The sequence below is a fragment of the Halyomorpha halys genome, unplaced genomic scaffold (genome assembly GCF_000696795.3).
Source record: "Halyomorpha halys isolate HHAL.00 unplaced genomic scaffold, Hhal_1.1 Scaffold124.1, whole genome shotgun sequence".
Classification (NCBI taxonomy): domain Eukaryota; kingdom Metazoa; phylum Arthropoda; class Insecta; order Hemiptera; family Pentatomidae; genus Halyomorpha; species Halyomorpha halys.
The window spans coordinates 662785-679909 of record NW_027111282.1 but is presented as its reverse complement, the minus strand read 5'-3'; the positions used below and the strand labels follow the sequence as shown (position 1 = coordinate 679909).

The following is a 17125-nucleotide window of genomic DNA, read 5'->3' as shown; positions in this document are numbered from 1 at the left end:
AAAAAAAAAAGATTTACATTTTAATTAATATTCATATATATATATATATGGCGTTAACAGGTATCATTTGGAACTCGGTTTTTGAAGCAGACCAATAGATGGTGCTATTTACATATTCTAAAGCAGTAATACTGGACATTATTTTTAACAAAATAATTGAAAGCCATCGAACAACTCTTGAGTATACTTTTAACCTCCTACAATTTTCAATCATAGTTGGGATAGCTTGCTCTAGAATTAATTATAAATAGCTTAATCAGAAACTTGAAAACATTAGCAAGAAATGTGCAACTGCAAACGACATATAATCTTGGATAAGTTAATTACGGAAGTGCCAGTGCCAGACTTACAAAGACGCAATTTGCCGCTTCAGGACGACAGCCAGGTACCTGCAAGTAACATTGCAGAGAGCTGTCAACGCAAAGAATGTCCAGCAGCCGAGGAATTTATAGACATAAATTGAGAAAAGAAATATTTATGATAGTACTTCCTGTGACAAAAAACTATTTTGTTAGACTGTTGACATTTCTTACTGTAGACCATGAAAGAAATTCTTATAAAATACAGTTTTGATGAATCTAACAAAATCTACGAATCGGTTAAGAGAGTTACAACTGTTAAACTTTTTATGAAGCCATTCCAGTAATATTAATTGGTTATATTTATATTAATTTGATTTTTTTTTTGGCTGGTTTAGGCTACTGCTTTGCAGTTTTCTGCATGCAGCTCTTTCGCATCTCTGTTGATATGGTTTTTGGTATCCCACGTGCCTACTATACTAGCATTCTATATTTATAACATCATTAAAATTCTATTCATAAAACAAGATGAAATGGACACGATTTTATCTACCCATTATATTGTAATAACACTGCTACAAGGTTCCAAACATTTCACGTGAGCACTAACCTTCCATTTTCACCTACTAAATTTCAATACACCAGTTCTTGGTTGCTAATTATTTTGAGTATCTGTTACTTCCACATACCGATACATGGAATACATAATAAGAAGTATTTTAATCGTATAAAATTTCAAATTCCAGTTTTCAACGAAATGGGTGGTTTGAGTAAAAATAAACAAGTCTCGCAAAACGGTTTGTATGCTTCTGAACAGCCTAGCTCCAGACAGTAAAGTCGTATGAAACCTAAATTACAATAAAATCGACAATGACACTTTAGAAAACCGATTTTACACATGTTTTAGGATTTTCTCAAAAGTGGATCTGATGATTTTTATTAATCTCCTTAACTCAATCAATAATTAAGAAATCTTCAATATCAAGTGGGTTTTATCCACATTGAAATAGTCTAACAGGGCTTAAATGACGAATTTAAAAAAAATCTTCCTCTAAACTATCTTTAATTTTGCTGATTTGAAACAAATAAACATTTCTTATTCTTAGAAATAATAAAAAACGGATAAATGCAAAATATTAAAGAATTTGGGAAGTATTTAAGGAGAAAAAAAGAAGAATGGAGACTAGTGTTCCACAAGTTCGTAGTGGAAACTACCGAGACTGCTCGATCTCTTCCGATCGCATTCATATGTACACATACATGACATCATACGCATTCATGGATTCGTAAATTTTTGTTCTACTGTTGTATTCTCGGCAGGAACAAATTTGATATCTGTCAGTCTCATCTTAAACTCTAAAGTACGAATTTTCATATTAAGTGAAATTTGTGTGATGCACGCACCGCACCAGAATATATATTTCACTTCTGAAAATAATAACTGATTAATCATACTGACGCTTTCTTATCGCAACCTATCGTTTTTTAAAGTAATTTTTATATTTTATCACAGTGCTACCCATGGGTTTCTCTACTTGCCTGCATCATTCCATTTTGATCTTACGTCAAATTTACTAGATGCATTGTAGTGCATTCCCGCAATACCCGCTCACGGCCTTCAGACTTATATGTAACTGCACATCAAACAATTCTATTCCCTCCTTTATTCGTACTTCTAATTCCCTTCCAATCTTCAAATGACGTATCTTCGACGACCTTCTGTCCACCCAATTCCGGAAGAATAACAATTGAAATTTTCAAATAAGGTGTGTGATGTTTTCTGTATTTTATGTTTCAGAATTTCGTTCATACTTTTAAAATATGTATATTAGCAAAAATTGTATCTTTCATTTATTATATTTAGTTTAATTTTATTCTTATTTATTACCAGAAGTGTTAGTCATCTTATGTTTTATGATATGACATATGGTTTTATTTTATTTGTTCTATTCTTATTTTATATATTCTGTTAATTATTATTGTTCATTTTTATCTTTTTAAATTCATTATTTTATTATATTTTAATTTAATTTTTTTTTGTATTTTACTTAGAGGCGCCAAAGCCCAATTTGACGCCTGAATATTATTCTAAGGGATCAATCCCAGAATAAATAAAGAATATTATTATTATTATTATTATTATGTAAATACAGTTGTAAATAGCAATAAATAAACCATAAAAAATAGTTTTGGTGTGTCATATAATTGATATTTATTTTATTATGTTTATAATGATTCGCAACGGATATTACCAAACCCAGTTTCTAGCATGCATCAACAACTTCCATTCAGTTTCTACTGGGATTTGGAAGTGGGGATAGAGAAAAAACTTATTTGGTCTCAAATTTAATATTTAATTTAAGAGGATATTGAGAAAAACATAAATTAAAATGTTTTGTGTTCTATCAATGCTCAAATCAGCTCAAAACTCAATACATCACATACAGAGTAAATTATATTTGAGGCAGAATAACACATAGCAATACAAAAAAATATATAGTATACTTTCTAAATAAAAATTATCAATTATGAGTGTATAAGTTTAAGTAATAAAGATTATGTTTTACGAAATCCAGTGGGTATTCATCAGTTTAAGAGCTTTGCTAGTCAGTGTATTGAGTTAAAAATATTGTTTATTTATATTGAGCAATTATTGAAACCTTGCCGGACATCAACTTATAATTTTTTTTCTAACCCATGAATGTATACAATTGATCACTAGCTCCATTATATTTTACTATTTTTATGTTTAAGTATAGAGTATAAAATTTTCAATTGAGTCACGGTTTTTTAAGGAAATGGTCATACGTACTTTTAGTATTTTTATCTCTAGATACTATATAAACTTGATAGTCTGCTCCAGAAAGTGCATATGGTTGCATGTGCTCCAATCAATTAGTAAAAATTCTAAATCTCCGTCACAATAAAAATAAAGAATTATATAAATATAGGAGAGAATAAAAAAATTGTCTTCAGTAGGGGGCGCAAAAAAACTGCTAGTATGATTCTATGTTTGATTTAACTCCCTAATATCAACATTTTACGGGCTGAGATTAAAAAAAAAGAAATCTTACTGTTTTACGCCGATTGTTATGTCTCTGAAGTAAAAAACTGCTAAGAAAATTGTCTGTGGTCAGTTAAAAATATAAAATAACTACTTATTCCATTATAAAACAAATAATTATAATTACAAAAATTCATATTTTTTATTCAGAGGGGCGCGCACCTTTCTCTACATCTTCCAATTGTCAAGTAAAATACTAGAATTGTTGAACATACAGATATCTTCTTATAAAATATAACAAGCATGATTGACCCAAACGTCGATCATAATTAAAAATTATTTGGAAAAACAATTTAGAAGAATGTAGGATTTATAATTCATTCCTAAAACATAGTACCATAAATATTAGAATGTAACCGGAAGGGATGGGTTTCATGAGCTTTGGACTGTCTGTAGCTGAGGGAGTTGAGGCGTAGGTCTTAGAAACCTCTGCTGGTTCACGGGGATTGACTTTTATTTCTGTGGCGGTTCCACTAGATGTAAACTTGACTCCTCACCATGGTTAGAATAGGGTGGTACTCTGTAAATACCACTCCCACCGTAAGTCAAAAATGTCCAGGCAACGGGTCATAAAAAAAAAAAAATAAAATAAAATATTGTGGAGCTGTAGCATTTTAATACAAGTCAATGCTGATTAAATAAAAAATGCAAGTAAGACTATGCTCACAGAATTAAAAGTAAAGCAAATGTTGACGTTGTAGAACAAACACTTGAGTGACTGACAAGAAATACTATTCCAGGTTTGGATGTTATTCCCATAATTGGCCCTTAAATTGGTTGTAACTAAGCTCTACTTTCCTCTGGATGTCACCAATATGAGTCGGTCCAATTTAGTAAACGTACGTGTAATTATCTGTACAAGGAAAGAGACATGATTTCCACACAGTTCATCTTTGAATTTTCCTCCTTGAACCAACTGGATCATGGAATATTTCCTTCCTTAATTCAATTGAGTGAATAGTCATCAATTGGCCACATCAAGCATTGAGGGTAGGGGAGAATTGATTTAGATCCAATACAGCTTCACGTAAGTCAATTGCGGAGGCCATTAAAGCTGTCTTCGGTGCTCAATATGCCTTCGACACGGTGTCATACCAATCCCAAGCTACCGTTACGGTAATCCGAACAGATTGGCACTACATAACTCAGAAACGTGTCTTCCACTGATGATGAGCTCTGTAATAATTCTTGGATATTACTAATATTATTCTGTCGCGTTATCATATGTGATTAGTCCATGAATCTTCTACTTCTCCCTGACAACGTCAACTTAATTGAAGAAAAGAGCTCGTTGGAAATGATGTCTTGAAATAAAATCAAACATTTTTTTTTTTTTAGTTTAACACAAAGTTACGAAAATACAAGTAAAATCCACCTTATCCTATTCATGGCTATATACAATATTTATACTCAACCTACAGGGACAGTATAAATATTGCTTTGTCGCCCTCATGCGGAAGAGACTCTAAGAAATCCCAGCGCTTCTCTCTCACCCAGATCACTGGTAGTAAAAGCCACTGGAAACTGGGTGAGAAAGCAAAGCCACATATAGCACAAGAGCCCAAGAGAAAAAAAGGCAGTCATCTCACCCCAATTTTTTATTACTTTAATGAAAACTATGTAAAATTAATAGTGAAAATTGATGAGTCTGCCAAGTATAGGTAGGAACAATGAAGAATATCGGCTGTGTCTAAACGATAAAAAAAAAAAAATTTCATTCGGAGCTCTATATCTTAAAAAGTAGCAACAACACAAGAAAACTTAAGAGAACATCATTTAAAGTAGAGTAAATTTTCTAAAATATGAGCCCTAATAGAGATATTTACGTTGAATATTTCTCAAGATAAAGCTTTTTAAAAATGTTGCATGGAACGTACAGAAAGATCAGTAGTTTGTGAATTTATTTTGAAAAAATCTATATCTCAAAAACTATTTGACGTACAGATGTCTATTAGCACTCAAATTAAAGCTTGTTTAATGAGCTATATAGTAGTTTATAACATTTATTTTCATAAAAGTAGTAGTTTTCATAATATTTGCTAAAATACATTGATTTATAGTTGTTCGGACAAATTTTCATTTGCTAAATTTATATTCATTTGTGAATATCATAAAAACTACTACACCTACGAAGATAAGTGTCATTAAGTACTTTATAGTAAATTAAATTTCCAATATTTTGAGCGTTAACAGACATATGTGCGTCTTATGGATCTAGAGATATATTTTTTTCAAAAGTCCAACATTTTATACGAACAACTAGAAATTAACATTTTGTGAGTTTATTTTGTCAAATATCATAAAAACTACTACTTCTACAAAGATAAACATTATTAACTAACTTATAGCAAATTTAACTAGCTTTAATTATGTGCTGGCAGACATCTGTACGTCCAATGGTTTCTGAAATAAAGTTTCTCAAAAATCAAACTTATTGTTCGAACAACTATAAATAAATTTATTTTAGCAAATATCATGAAAACTACAATTTCTACGAAGGTAAAGATCATAAACTACTTTATAGTACATTAAACTAGCTTTAATTTGAGTGCTAATAGACATCTGTACGTCGAATGGTTTGGATATTGAGATATAGATTTCTCAAAATAGATTCACTAACAACTGATATTTCAGTACATTTTTATGAAATGTTGCTTTTTAAAAGGCTATATCTCGAGAACTATTGGACGTAATCGGGCTATATTATGGCTCATATTTCAGGAAATTACTTTTAATCTTCTTTAAGTAATGTTCTTTTAGATTTTCTAGTGTTGTTGGTAGTTTTTAAGATATAGAGCTCCGAATGAAAAATTAATATTTTTTAAGTGTTTGAAACAGCCGCCATTTTTTATTCCCCCTACCTATACTTGCCAGACTCATCAGTGAGATAACTTTTTTTCTTTCTGGCTCTTATACTAATACCCTCGAGACATGAGTGGAGGAGTTAGTCATTCCCAGAACTCCAGTAGTGTATTCACAAATGTCCTCGGTAAAGAGTGAGAAGAAACCCTCCAAAATGAAACGTGCCTAATCATGTTGATGAGTGTGGTTTCTTACACTCAAATATCCATAAACGAATTCACCGAGGTTGGTTCTCCCATCAAACAACATTTGTGAGCCGTAAATTTAATTTTACAGACGTCAGTTCAGCATTGGGAAAAAGTTAGTTTTTACAGGTTGTTGTTATTTTGTTTTTACCTATCAAAAATAGTTAGTGTACAAATTGTAGTTTTTCAAAAGTAGGTTTGTTTCTTGAAATATTCTTGTCTTATTTTTTTGGGACACTTCCAATTTAATACTGGAAAAATTCGTTTTCTCACATTTTTGATAGGCCAGAAAAACTGAACTTTAATGATCTTTGTGATGAAACCATTTTTCCATAAAAGTGGAGCAACTTTTGTGTATGTTTCATTGAGGTATTGAGATGTATGAAGGTGTAACTAATAGAAGAACAATAATCAAATTAACTGCTATAAATCATAATAACATTGTATTTATAAGAAAAAAATATTTTAATGATGGAAAAATTAAGTTTTAGATTTTCATATCTGAAAATATCAAAATTAAAAAAAAAAAATGTATTCCATTGAATTTAACACACTCAATAGCATAGGAAAGCTTTTGCACGAAATCAAAATAAAAAAAATAAAAATAAAATTAAATGCATCCTGAAAATTAGTCGACTTCAAATAATAGAGAATGAGAAGATCTGACTTCAAATTATTTTATTCTCGTGGCCATTTTCCTTTTAGGCGCCTCGGAGGATTATCAGGAATGAAAGAGGAAGAAATACTAGTGGGTTAGGGTGGATATGAAGTCTATAATGGAAGGAATGATATCTAGTTACGGTTAGATTGGTTACATTAGAAACATTAAGGCCTTCATCTATGATTTTATTTGTGACAAAGTAAGGAGCATTGTGGTTTTTAAGGATTGGATACGAGAGGAATTCGAAGGTTTAGTGGAGCCCCAAACCTCAACTCCGTATGTACAGATTGGCCTTATTACAGTCATGAAGATCAGTCTTTTGTAGTTAATAGGAAGTTTAGACCGTTTGTCCAGTAAGTGCTGTAATAGTTGAAATCAACGTGGAGTTTCCTGTCTTTTTAGTCTTGTGTGAGGATTCCAGGTTAGTCGTTCGTCCATATGTAGTCCAAGGTAGTGGGTCTGTTCGACAGGGGTAAGAGCAACATTAGGGCAGTCGGTTGGTGTACGACGAATGGTAAATGTGATTTGATGGAATTCATTTTAATCCTCCAATTACGACACCATTTTTCGAGGGCTGTGATATATTATCACAATTTTTAAAAAAAATTCATTCCATTGAACCACTAGGTGCCATTTCAAACTTTAATGAGGATTAAAGGAATAGTTGGGGATTCGGCTAAGAGATTAGAATGGTGAACAAAGTTCTGATGAAAGTTAGAAAATCTAGATGGAATGACTAAATCAAACATTAACAGTGATTATTATTAGGAATTATCGTCCATATGAATAAAACCACAATACAAAATAAATGATTGCCTCAACATAAAATAATATTGTAATATATTACAAAATTAATTATAATATATACCATGAATGAATAAAATGGAAGTAATTCCTAGCACAAAGTCCTCAAGTACCGATTCAAGCTAAACGATTTTGCTGAGTGTTCCTCATTCAATTACAACGAATGACGCAATTTCCATTTTCCATTCTCCTTATGCCCCCATTTTACTCTGAAGGAGGAAACGATCGATCGAACCTAAGGAGTCCCTCCAACTCCAGAGAACAAGGCTCTCCGACTCACAAGATTTTTGAAAAGATAAAGAACATGGAACAAGAGGTTTTCCGAAGGGAGTATATTTAAAACAGTCTTTAATTTACTAGCACACGCCTCTAATTTTAATTTTCCCAGGAAATCATTAATTATTACCATTAATTTATTACATTTATTTTTTCAGATGTACATAAAAGAATTTAAAAAATCGGTAACTTTAAGTACAACAAAATGAAATTGAATTTAGAGATAAAAATATGCCTTAAGATTATATCAGCAGTTCCAAAAGTAGGTGCCTCCAAGCGTTTGCCAGGGATGGTGCAAACGAATGGCACTTTCTCAAAATATAACAAAATGCAAATTAAAATAGCAAATATATAGTAAATATAATCAGACCCCTCGGAAGATTATCAGGGAGTGTTAAGGGTGAAAGATTGAGAATTAATGGGTTAGGATAGTTAAGGAGCTTGGAATGAAAAGACGCATATTTGTTTTGGGCCAATTCTGCAACGAATGGGATGTTAAGGTCTTTGTGAATGAGTTTATTTGTAACGTAATAAGGAGCATGAAGGATTTTACGTAGGATTTTGGACTGTAAGGATTGGATGCAGGAGGAATTTGATGGTTTGGTGGAGCCCCAGAGCTCAATTCCATATGTCCAAATTGGTCTGATTATCGTAGTGTATACTAATTTTTTGTAGTGAATGAATATTAATCTAAAGAGATATTTTATGAATCATCTCTAGCATACTAAATTTTAAATTTCGATTGCTAATTCTAATGTTTATTTTTTTAAATGACTCAAATGTCATATGGTCGGTCAACACAGAGGTCAAAACTCTAGGACTTCTGGGAAGTTTCAAGATATGAGTAAACTATTCAACAACCATGCCACGTATGACGTAATTTTAATCAATACTTTGATAGTTGAACAGGCCAGAGTCACCTTGAGCAACTGCTAGAAAAAAAAGAAATGTCCAAACTAAATGATTTAATATCCATAATATTTATACCTACTCACTGATACATTTTGACAGGGCTTAAATACGAAATTACAAATTACGTGAAATAATCACCTATCTCTCATTGTAGACAGTAATAAAAATATATTTATGTAAACTATGAAAGGATTTGATAATTTACTAAAGAAGAAAAAATGAAAAACATTTTCCCAGTTCGAAAACAAATTTTCGAAAACAAGACTGGTAATATATATGTATAATATGCCGTTGCAAACCAAATATTTTTGAAAAATTGGTATCTAACATATAACAACTGAACCATTACGCAACTAACATATAACCAGAAATTTTTATTTGATTTTCTCCGGGTAATAACAGCGGTGTATAGTCTATCCTTCCTTGTATAGTCTAGCGGAACGTTGTGGGTTCGATTCCCACCTGGTGTAATTAACATTTATTTTTCGGTGGTCCCGAAAAATGAATCTTGACACTCCCACCTTCGTTAGTACGCGACGGCAACTCAGGTGGCCACCTGGGGTTGGCAAAAAGGACCACCTGGCCCCCTTGCAGGACTTGTTCCCTCACCAAATACCAAACCCAAACTTTGAATTTCCAATCGGGATTTTTTTTTTGGATTCTGATTATTAGAGTTCAGGTTGAATATATGTTTGATACTTTTTTGGTCCGAAGCATCTTTAGAGTGTGAATCTCCAAGAACTTGTTACTGCACTTGACCATTTGCATTCAAACGGTACGGAAAATATATAAATCCTAAATACAGAATCGTTTCAGAATGTAATTTCCCTCATAATTTGGTCATTATAATCAAAGTCGTTCCTGAATTGAGGTTACATCATGTCTATTATGGCGGATTTTTAAAGAAAATTAGATTTTATAACGATATAGTTTTATATGTTTTTTTTTTTCATTCTCGCCCTCTTTACAGGGGAATAGGCAGCAAACAAGTTTTTGGGGATTTACGCAATCAGGAATAGCGATAGAAGGAGTTTTTAAAATACTTCGCTAAGCAACAGAAAGTTTGATCAGGGGATGTGAAAAAGTCATTTATCATCTAGAAAAAAAATGTTTTACAGTTTTCTGTCATTTTTACGGCTGTACTCTGTACAATTAAAAATGTATATTTATAAATATGATAATAATAAATAATAAGTGAGTTGGAACCAATAAAACAAATTCATAGTTAAAAAAAAATAGAATTATTTTACTGCTCAAGATGTAATCTCATCAGATAAGCATTTTTGGTTATTTACTCCTTCCAGATAAAAAACAAATTAAACATTTTATTTCTCGAAATTTCGGTAAAAGCGAGAGAATTGAGAAATAGCTTATAATGGCTACCCTGAAGAGTCGTCCTCACAATAAAATACATTTTGGGAGTTAAACCAATTTAAAATGTTTTGAAGAAATTTAGTTAGGCCAAATTTAGTTCTATATGTTTTTTCGTTTCCATTTTTCGCCCTCTTTACGGGGGAATAGGCAGCAAACAAGTTTTTGGTGATTTACGCAATCAGGAAAATTTTAGATTAAAAAAGATTTATCTTCAAAATGTGTAAACCAAGCACCTCATTGCAGTGCGCTGAAGAAGAACTGGAGAGGGTTAGAAAATTAACAATACACCTAAATGACCCTTGAAAAAAAAACTAAGCTAGGGAGTGAACATGTATACTGGTTAACAAGTATATTGCGATCACAACATATCCAGTAGCTCTAATTGAGCAGAAATTAATTTCTACTCAAAGTAGGGTGGTGAGTGAAAGTTGTGTGATCCTCACACTATAGGCATAACCAGAGGGGGTAGGAGGGGGTAGCCCCCCCACCCAGGAGTGAAAAAATTATTATTTTAAAAAAATATTTTTTTCAAGCTAATACTAATTGTAATAAATAATAAACTACTGGAACAATATTATATAATGTTCTTAAAATTTTGGTTTCATTCTCTTCCGTGCTAAAATGTCACAATCTGGTTGACTATGACTTGCCTCCTTCCCTCTAGTTTTAATCCTGGATACGACCTTGGCGCGCACCACACCAATTTTTTTCTTAAATCCTCAAAATGCTGACTATTGTTGTCTCAAAACCACATTTTGTTCTTTTATTTATTGTAGTTTTTCTTTAATATTAGAATGTCAGCTATTAACCATTTAAATATGAGGAGCTTACCATCGCCTTCATTCCAGTAAACAGAATTTGAGAAGAGGTGTCGGAAGATGCCAAGAACTCGTTTGACTGGATCGCGTAGATTGACTAATTTCGCTCACTAACTGATTTAATCGGTTCAGTAAGTGAATTACTGAGCTAGTGAGAACACGGACTGAATAATAAGAAATTGATGTCATTAGGAAAGATAAATTGTATAATATATTTATAACTGTAATAATTTTTTTAAAAAATAAAGGCAAAATTTAATAGACAGTGTTACCAACACGCTTCTTACTATAATTATTATTATATTATAAACAATGATCAATATATTTCGTCTACTTGAAAGGTCTATTGATAAAAATACAATCAAGGCTAGTGTTAAATTAAAAAAAAATTGAAAATAAAAAACATTTTTTGTTTGTTTTAAACTTTTGAATGCTGGTGAATCGTGATTAATTAACCCGATTAGATTAAATTATGATTTTAATTATTCAAACGACCATTCGGGCTCCTTTAATGGTTTATGATTGAAGATTCTATTATAAAAATATTACAATAAGAGAAATACTCTTTTGAAAAGATAAATAATAATTATTCTAAATGATTTTTTTTTTGTCACACTTTTGTATTAAATGTAGCCTCCTCTAAAAGATGCTCACATGGCTATTCTTTTATGGGAAGATGATTTTTTTTATTTTTTTTTTTCGAGTGCGAAACAAAAGAGATTGGGCGTTTTTCCTGGGCCTTTAAATCGTTCCTAATCTTCTCAAAAACTCTCCCGATGCCTCATCCTGCCATTTTTCTTCCACCTCATATTTAATATTATATACTGAGGGTTATGTTATAGTAGGTGGCCAACCTATTTTTACCAGAGTGGGAGAATCGAATTTTCATTCCGGGGAGGGGCGCCACTAAATATTAGTCAATCCACTCAGGCCGGTATCGAACCAACACCCAAGAGGACGCCTCGGCTACGAAGTCCACTCTGTTCTTAGTTCTATCACTATTTAAAGTTTAATTATTATTAATGACTAATCCCACTCACATTTAAATATTAAAAGAGTATAAATTGCTGTTGTAGCACTACTATGTAACCAAGGAGAACTAGTCAGAAATGTTTTATTAAAGCTGATATGAAACTTTATTTATTTATTTATTTTATACTATTATCCTTGTTCAAAAATTGATATGACTTCGATTTTATTTTATATGCATATTGTAACAATCAAAATCATATTTTGATCAATTTTCAAGGGTTTATAAATTTATTTTTCACAGGTTAATTTAAAAATAAATAACAAACATTCAAATCATGCATTATGTATAATCATTGTTCTTATATTTATGAATTCAATAAGCTTTTATTCCATTTTAGTTTCCGTTGAAAACTACTCGTTTCAGTCCAGCAACTTCGATATGGTTCAAATATGAATAGATCATAACATTGTGTGCTAGAAGTTCATGAGAAAATATACTGCTGGGATAGATAAACCTGAGATAATCTAGCGGTTTAAAATATTTTAACTTCAACATTTAAGATTTTTTTTTTTAATTTTGTTTTTTGATAGATTTATTTATTGATACATATTACAATCTGCCACACAGTTGTGGGCAATAGGTAATAGTGATGAATGATCTCATACATACTAAAATAAAAAAAAAAAGAAATAAATAAAAATAAAATAAAAAAAAATAAAATAAAAAAAGTAATAATAATAAAAAGTCCTTTAAAATATATACAAACAGAAGAATAGGCAAGATGAACATAATCAAACTATCTGTATGAAAAATAAATAAATAAAATAACAATGATAAAATAATATATACAATATTTACACAATCGACCTGAGGATCCCTGAGTCCACTCTATCCCCCACGTGTGAGGGGTAGAGCGGAGCTCAAGAGATCCCAGTGCATCTCTCTCGCCGCATCACTGGTATTTAAGAAATGACCATTAAGTTTCCAAATACTGTTCAAATCTTTACTATCTTCGGATCCCTCAGCAATTTCTGACTAACCGACCTTTCCGTTCTTCTAATGATTTTGCCTAGATACTTTTCTTTAATTTTCTTAGTAGTTATCTTTGGCATTTATAGATTTTGAAGTAATACCCAGGCTTCATTATTTCTTTATTTTTTTTTTATTATATATTTATACCCTGCTCTATTGACGTTTCGGGATATAAATTTTATGCTCAGACCTCATTTCACAGTTCTTTAGGCATTCATTCATTCGTTGCATTCCTCAAATCATGGTACACACTACTCCTTTTTTTTATAAACAATATCAAACTTAAATGATTTTAATTAATTAATATAATCAAATAATAATAATGAATTTTAAAATATTCACTAATCATTGGTTGTACGATTCAAATTAGTACGTACCATGTTATTTTAATAGTTTTAAATAGGAAAAACAAAATTAATAACAATAAAGCAATCTCTAAGATGATAAAATAAGCACAAGACAGTTTCAACGAGTATAACGGACAAGAGGAGCCGATGTGGTGTTCCCAGCAATGGATTTCACTAATTTACATTTTTATTATATTATTATAGATATTTTTTATTTCCCTTAAAACGTTTTCAGTTTATTACAATGGTTTGTGACTAAAATAATGAATTACATTTTACAGCAAACAAACTCTCTATTTGTTGTACTCATAACTGGTCGCCCTCAGATATTCCAACAATGCTAATCTGATCAGCTTTTAAGAACATAAATGGATTAAAACATTTCTACAACTCAATACTGTCTTTTGATTCTTTTTTTCATAATGAATTCCAACAGATGTTTGAAAATGATTTTTGTGAATTTTAGATTTCAAATAGTCATTGAACGAGTTTTATCATTTAAATAACAAGTCTATAATGTTTAAATAATGAAAAATTAGATCAAAATGGAACGGAAAGGTGTTGAGTTGAATTATACGATCCAAGAAGTTAGGATAAAAAAGAATGTAAAAAAAATTAATATGTAAAATGAAGGTAAAAAATGTTGTTTATTTTCTTACTTCTGTACTGTTTAATTCCGAGTTTTTATTCAGGCTAAAAAAACTATAAGTATTCCGTTGAAAAATAATAAGCTAACAAAAACTCAGTTTAGTAACGAAATGAAATAAAAAGAAAAATCTTCTACAATTAAGTAATAAAATAATTCAAAACATTAACAATTACTAGCAAAATAAAAGTGTTATTAATTAGTTAACCAATTAAGTAGTAATACACTTTCAATAATTAATAGTATCAGTTAATTCTAGACATACATGAAAACGAAAATACAACAAAAAAGAAGTTTTTTTATTTTTTATTGTTTTATTATCATCACTTCTGATGGAGAAACAAGTATTCCATGGAAGTCTCCAATGTCCTGTCAGTTAATTATTACGTGCATTGTCGTCTCGCAGATTAAATTTTATGTTTTACTTCGTTTCTATAAAACTCATTTCTATTTTTTCACTCCCAAAATGGCTTGTGAATAGCAGAGAGCAAGAAAACTGTATCATACTTATAACGGTAACAGAAATTATCCCATCCAGCTTTTCCAACTACACTAATGAAAAATAAAGGAATTCATAAAGCCATAAAAAAAATCTGTATCAGGCGAATTTACGGGTATCAAGAAAAAATGAAATGGTCCCGGACATAAACCGAAAAAATGTTTAGTATTTGATGGAAGATGTGCTAGAAAAGAATGAATGTATTAGAAAACTAAAGCATTCTTTTTTTCGAAAATTTGAAAAAAGAATAAAAAATTTGGACTTTATCTATAGGAAGTCTGGTGAGTCAATTGATAAAAAATATTTTGAAGTTAATAACTTCCGATGCGGCGAGAGGGATGCGCTGGGATCTTTTGAGCTCTGCTCTACCCCTCCACACGTCGGGGATAGAGTGGGCTCAGGGATCCTCAGGTCGATTGTGTAAATATTGTATATTAGAGTGTAAGTGTGACTAGAGACTAATTATTTTATCATTATGTTATTTTATTTATTTATTTTTCATACAGATAGTTTGTTATGTTCATTTTGTTTATTCTTTTGTTTGTATATATTTTAAGATGTTTTTTTTAATTTAGTTTTTTTAGTTTTTTTTTATTCATTTATTTGTTTTGATATATGTTAGTATGTATGAGATCATTCATCACTATTACCTATTGCCCACAACTCTGTGGCAGATTGTAATATCTATCAATAAATAAAAAGTATTATTTAAAAAATAAATAAATAAATAACTTCCAGTTGAATGAAATTTGTATTAAATTATCATAACATGGTACAACGTTTCGGGACCACTGTCCCATATTCATGTACATTAAACCTCATAATTTCATATAGGAAAACATGTCACACTTTACACTGTTCTCTCTTTTCTACTACAACTTATTTGTGCATCTTCACTTCTCCTTAGCACAGCCATTGAATGGTGTAATATGTGACATGATTTTCTATATGAAATTATGAGGTTTAAAGTACATGAATATGGGACAGTGGTCCCGAAACGTTGTACCATGTTATGATAATTTAATACAAATTTCATTCAACTGGAAGTTATTAACCTCAAAAAAAAAATTATGAAAAAAAGGATGATAACTGTAACCAAATTTGAAATGCAAATTTTGGCTAGTTTAAGAGATTGAAGACCTTAACATCCCTTTGGTTGCAGATTTGGCCAGAAATAAATATGCGTCCTTTCATTTCAAACTCTCTTCCCATCCTATCCCACTCGTTCTTAATCTCTCATCCTTAACATTCCCTTATAATTCTCCCTTGTGTCTGAAAGGAAGATGGCCATGGGACCTTCTAATTTAAATTAATATTTGAAGTACCACTACTGGGTGGATCCTTCACAAGACTATCAAGTGTTCGAAACCTTCCTCAAATTTCCATATTGTATTTTTTATTTTTTTTTTTGTACAGTTGTAGATTTCAATAAACAAATGAAATAAAATAAAAAAAGATTTCAAAAACGTGAAAACTATCTGCTTGGAGATTGAGATGAAATTTTCGATCACATAAAGTTAATACAACAAAGAATAAACCAACGATAACATTAATTATATGTGGCGCACATAACTTAATAAGTTGGGTGAGGAAGAAAGAATAAAGAAACAGAGGAAAACGATGGTAAGAAAAAGAATAACAGACAGTTAATATAAGAAACATACCGCCTGAAGCCAGGTCCCAACCCCGTATAAAGGTATACTAAACTTTATACTTCAGTTCTTACGTTGTATACAAGCATTTTTGCCAACGGTCCTTCCTAACGTGTTTTGTAATTCACGTTTTTCTCACTTTCGCTAGTTTACCCTGTGTCGGGGCCTGGCTCCAAGCGGCATGTTTCTTATATTAACTTTCTTTTATTCTTTTTCTTTCCATCTTTTCCCTCCTGTTTCCTTATTCTTTCTTCCTCACCCACCACGTCTAATTATTGTTCTTTGTATTACTGACTACACCAATGATATATAATTTTTTATATAATTCTTTAATTTTGTCATTCTTCTTACATATTTAGTTAATGATACGTAACTTTTTTTTTTTTACATTACTTCCATTTTGAATATTTTTCAACTTGTACATAATATATAATATAGTATATTCATTTAGTTTATTTTCGTTTCTTCATCTTTATTTTTATTCATTTACTTATTTTTTATTCTTTCATTCTTAATTTTAATTTTATTGCATTGCTAATAAGTTTTAATATTTTTGTAATATGACACTATAAATTTACTCCAATACTACTTCCGTACCTATATTATCAGTGATATTCTTAAGCATGTTATTCTGTATTTCTTTTTATTAATTATAGTTGTTGTAATCGTTGTTTTGTTCATAGCTCTGACTGATTGTTACGATAGCCCTAGAAGATGGTTG

General features: G+C 30.8%; 1 protein-coding gene across 6 annotated transcripts in view; it reads right to left on the bottom strand.

The window, feature by feature from the left end:
* The window catches only part of Ih (hyperpolarization activated cyclic nucleotide gated potassium channel Ih), a 734518-nt gene that overhangs the window by 585320 nt on the left and 132073 nt on the right, over positions 1–17125 (bottom strand). The gene's annotated exons all lie outside the window — the stretch shown is intronic.